This window comes from Mastomys coucha, unplaced genomic scaffold, assembly GCF_008632895.1.
Source record: "Mastomys coucha isolate ucsf_1 unplaced genomic scaffold, UCSF_Mcou_1 pScaffold3, whole genome shotgun sequence".
Classification (NCBI taxonomy): domain Eukaryota; kingdom Metazoa; phylum Chordata; class Mammalia; order Rodentia; family Muridae; genus Mastomys; species Mastomys coucha.
In genome coordinates, this window is record NW_022196909.1 from 44,354,922 (window position 1) to 44,360,516 (window position 5,595).

Sequence of the window (5,595 nt, forward strand, 5' to 3'; positions counted from 1 at the left end):
TCCCTCCCCTCCCCCTTCCCCGCCCAGAGCTTGTGTGAGCGCACACACACACACACATCCAGGATGTTATTTATGAGCTGAAATCATTTTTTCCAGGTGCTGTCCCCAGAGTACCAATTTCCTAAACGGAACCCCTCATTCTGGAAGAGTTAATAAAACAAAACTTCTCAGGCAATACCTGCCTCTCTTTCTCAGAGTTGTTTTCAAATTGGTTAAGTCCAGCTGAACGCTCCTAGAAAGCTCCCAGCTCTGAGGGCGATTGCTTCACGAGGATTTCACACAACTTCCTCTGATGGGGGGCTTGAGGAGCCTGAGGTGGTAATCGAGAATGTTCTGGTACCATAGAATGCTTCCCAAGGAACAAGTCTAGCTCATCCCCCTTGAATGTATTCACATCCTCTAGAGGTCCCCTCTCCCTGCCACCACACCCTAGCTCTCCACAGTGGTGTGGCCTAAATGGACCTAGAACTAACTGACCCTTTTGTCAGGTCCCAGATTCTTTTAGGCTCAGAAAAGTTCTCTGTTGGATGAGGGACACCAGGAATTTCTAGCCACCAACCCAGCCAGCCACCTTCACTGAACCTGCCCAGGACCTTTCGAGTCCAGGGGGTTTAGCCTCTTCCCAAGGCAGTCAAGTCCTTCTCCTCTCCACTCAAATCATGGGCCACAGGGAGTCTCAGAGGGGGTGTAACTCAGAGATGCACTATCTATGATTATATATATATATATATATATATATATATGCATATATATGTATATATATGTATATGTATACACACACACACACACATACACACTGTTGCTCTCTTCAGACACACCAGAAGAGGGCATTGAATCCCACCACATGAACCACCATGTGGTTGCTGGGATTTGAACTTGGGCCCTCTGGAAGAGCAGTCAGTGCTCTTAACCACTGAGCCATCTCTCTGGCCCCACATCCCTGTGTTTAAATGAAGACTCCATGATTCAGAGTATGGAAAACTTTGGCTGAATGACATGAACCTGGAGAAGAAGAAAGATTCAGAAGAATTGGGTGGTCATGCTGTGTACATTGTCTTCTTGTTTGGGGTGTGGAGCTATACGGGTCTTCCACCGTAGCAAGAGATGGGCCCCACCACATCTCAAATGACGCACTTGGTAGACAGACAATTGGAGGGGGATGAACGCCATTTAATTTTACACATGAAAGCATATCGCCTTTAAATAAGACTGTGTGCGTGCCTAAAGACCCTCTTTGAAACGAGTTCTCTCCCATAATAGGTTAGAACCACCCAGAAGAGGAAAATATTATTTCTGTTTTTTTAATCTATTTATGTAAGAAACATCCAATAAAGCACATTGTGAACATTTTTTTTTCCTAGCCATCTCAACATTTCAAGGCTTCGTAAATGACAGGAAGGTCAGCCAAGCATGGCTAAAGCCATAATGCTGGAATTGTTCCGGATTTAAAATGCGAGAAGAGAAATATTTCCACATCCTTGTGTTCCAGTGGAGCCGAGAACACTGTTGCCTTTTGTCAGCAGCCTGGGCTTTGTCCAGCCCAGAGCCACCCAGTCACTTCACACCACCACCAGCATAGATCAGCCGAGCACTAAAGCCTGTCCTAACCATTAAGCAGGCAGTATGGGAGTTGACTTCCAGAGAATTCTTTGTGTTGGATAAAGATGCTCCGCTCCCCTCAGTATCCGCAATGAGATCAGGAGCAAGCATGAGGCTCGGAGTCACTTTCCAGGGCAGCTAAGACATGGGGCCAGATGTGATCCGGTCCCCTCCCCTCAAACCCACCTACAGTCACATACAATCTAATGCAAACACACCCAAGGGCTCTGGGCTTATGACACACTCACGTCTGGAGGAAGGCCAAATCAAAGACTGCTGAAGGTCTCATTGCAGTTGGGGGACGTTCATAGTCAGGTTACTGGAGCCTACCGTGATGGCCCCTGCTGGCCTTCTTCTTTCTGCATCTTTCATGAAAGGTTGATCATGACAATGGAAACAGGAGGAAGGGAAGACATACCTAAGTGTCATTATCTGGTCTGTCTGTTGGGGACACGCCCAAACCCGTGCTCAGTGTTTATGTTTCTGCGGCCTCATCCCTCTGTCACCCCGCGAGTCAGTTGGCAGGCAGGAAATGAGTGATGGCCCAATGTTTGCTGAACTCCTGCCCAATACTGGGCATTGTCTTGAGTTCCAGGATGAACAGATATGGCTTTGTCTCTCAAGGACCTTATTGTCCAGGGCAGAAGAAAGACAAACAAATAAAAACATTAAAACAATGTCACAATCAAAGCACAAACGGTGAGCGCCAGGAGCAAGAGAAGAAAGCCATTTGTTCGCTACAGCATCTTGGTGAGTGGCGAACGTGACCAGGGCACTTGTGAATAGTTGTCAGTTCGATTGTGATTTCAGAAGACCTGCTTGAAACCCATGTCTGTGTGCTGTGCGACTCCTAACGTATAAACGTGAAATTCACACAACCAACCGTATGAAAGGAGCTCGAAGACCATGGAGCAACAGGTGAGGCTCTGGGGCTCTTACCCTGCCTAGGTGAGGAGAGTCACCTGTAGGTGCTTGGTCGCAAGTGACCCATGCTATAGGCACAACATTGAAAACCATCACAACAACGCTGAAGAGCAAAACAGAACAACTAGCGATACCGCAGCAGAGAGCAAGACTTTGTTTACATCTTTTGCCTCAATGAAAAAAGTACTCACTACCCAACTGACCAAAATAAAGAGGGAAACAAGATAAAGAAAATACCCTTCCCCTCCCCAACCCACCCCCACCCTCCACCCTCCACAGTGGGCAAAGAGGCACCCTGTCTTTGGTGGTGTTCTTATATTAGTCAGGGACAGAGCAGATGGCAGTCCTTTGGCCATCCTAGTTTGACGCCTGGATTGGTGGTCAAAGCTGTCTTATATACCCAGGACTTATAAAAATCAAATCAAATCCGATCGAATCTCTGATTCCTGACCGTGAATATGATATGGCCGGGTGCCTCCAGCCTCTGCCGTCATGACTTCTCCCACCATGATGGACTACGCCTTCAAACTCTGAGCCCCAAACAACCCCTCCCCCTTACTTTTGTCCTCCTTCCTGCCCCCACAGTGGCAAGATGTTGTAATTAATGCAGAAGATGTGGCAGTTACAGATACTAAGACTACTAAAAGGAAACACTTTGGACACTTTGTATCTGGACACCAAGGAAGATGTTTTGCTAACTGGCCAGACCCCACTCCTGGTACTAAATTTCAGTGTAAGCTTTATCACTGTTATGACCCAAACATCTGACAGAAGCAACTCAGTGCGGGACAATTTTTATTTTGGCTCACACTGTCAGAGGCTTCAGCTAGTAGTCCTCGCTTCTGTTGCTCATAGCAAATGGTGAGGCAGAATGTCACAGTGGATCTAGCGTGGAGGAGGAGGCTTCTCACACATGTGGAGCAGAAAGAGTAAGGACAGGTAATTCATTCCGGTCCCACCTTCTAAGGTTTACAAACTGTTCTAAAATAGCGCCACCCCCTGGAAGTCAAAACAGTCAGCACCTAAGACTGTGAGGGACATTCATAGCCAAATGTGCTGCTGCAACCTTAAGAGTTTAATAGCAGTTAGCATTGGGAATTTAAATATTACTGCCACAATGATTGATAGATGATGCAGAAAGTCCTAAGAATCCTTTTGTACTGGAGAGCAAAGTATTAGCCTCTGCGGACCAAACAGCCTGCTCTAGTTCAGAAAGCTCCTTGACTCTGCCATTTCAGCTTTGGGGTCCTAGAGGGTTGGGAACAATTGTCAAACCGTGGTTGAATTAGAAATGCAAGAATTTGATACATATACCCCCCCCAAAAAAATCAGTACAATGATTCTGTGTAGTATAATTGGTAGCATAAATTTATAATATAAGTGTCTATTATTGATAAATTATACACATTCTCTTTAGCAATAAGTAGAGGAGGAGGGGCACTGGAGAGATGGCTCAGAGGTCAAGGGCATTTGCGGCTATTCCAGAGGATCTGAGTTTGGATCCCAGCACCCACGATAAGTAGCTCCCAATTGCCTGTAACCTTGCTCCAGGAGATCCGATATTCCTTTTGCCTGTACAGACACAGTATTCACGTGGCAGACAGACAAGCACACATGAAATAAAAAAAAAAATGAATCCTTGTGAGAGGAGGAGCAGAACAGTACATACATACACACAGACAGACAGACACAGACATAGACATATGCACGCATACATACATGCATGCATGTGCAGACACGGTGTGTCTGTAGGGAGCTAGCTGCTGAAGTTTTCACATCTTGACTGTGGCCTTCCCAGCCATCCCCTGCCCAGCCTTATCTTCCGAGCCATTCCGTCGTCCCAGCACCCCATGCTTGTCCTATGCACACCAGTTCCGAGTGGCAGTGGTTGGAACTGGAGTGGGCCTGTCGCAGAGACAAAGCTGTGGAGAAATACCAGGAGACAGACCCTCAGCCTCCAGGGAGTACAGCGCTCTATCCCCTTGACCGTGGCCCAGCGAACCCCACGGACTACTCATCTTGGGAAGCTGAAGACCCCTGTGTGTTACTTCCAACCTCTCCCCTGAATGTTTAGTCCTCAACGGAGGCATCCTGGCTCCCTCCGCAGTCCCTGTGATTCAGGACTCTGGGTTAACCTGAGGGCCTGAGCCAGCCCTGCTACACTGACCCATTGAGGCTCTGGGAATAGGGACAGCAGAACGACTTCAACAGATGGTTGTGGAGATTAAATGGGACCGTAAGGGGAAGGACTGTTATAGGATTGATGGATGATGAGCCACAGAAGGCACAGGGCCCAAGGAGCCGAGTCCTCAAAGCCAGAGTCTGGGAGGCTAAGGGCCACTCTCCAATGTCACATCATCAGATGAGTGTCCCCAGAACCTGACACTGTGTATTGTTCACAGAGGCAAGCAGCTCGCTTGATGCCTTCTCTAGCCCATGGCCCCGGGCCAGTGAGGCTGGTGCTTTTGCATTGGCCTTTGTCCTCTAGCAATGAGCTGAAAGCCATCTTAGGGTGTGGCTGCTTCACAGAGTGGTCCCATGGGTCCCCCGTCCTTTGCCATGATGGCAGATGAGCACCACGCTCATCACCTCTCATGCCTGCCTTGTGCCTTACGGGCATCTGTACCTGAGAGTGGGTGTGGTTGGCACAGAAGCTACGAATGCCACCAGCACCTACAGGCTGGACACAGGTTGGGGCAGTGTGTCTTTGCAAACAGCTGTGGAAAGCAGGGAAGCTAAAACCCAGTGAGTGCCACCCACACACCCACACCCTCCATCTGGACAGACTTCTCCTTCCCTTTCTAGATCCTGCCAAGGCAGTGATCCACAGTCCTCTCTGGGTCAAAGGTATGAACGTCAGTGTCCTGAAAAAATTCCAAGACTAAACCTGTGGCTGGCAGGACAGACTGGGGGAAAGCTGGCTGTGGGGAGGTATTGCCACAGGTGTTGTCGGGGTTTCCTTGGGTCCTGCTTCCAGGCAGATGGGGTTGGTGGGAAGCTGAGTGTGGGGGTGAAGGGCTGGGGGATGCCTCAGAGTGAAAATGGGTCAGGAAATTTCCCTAGCAGAGCTTA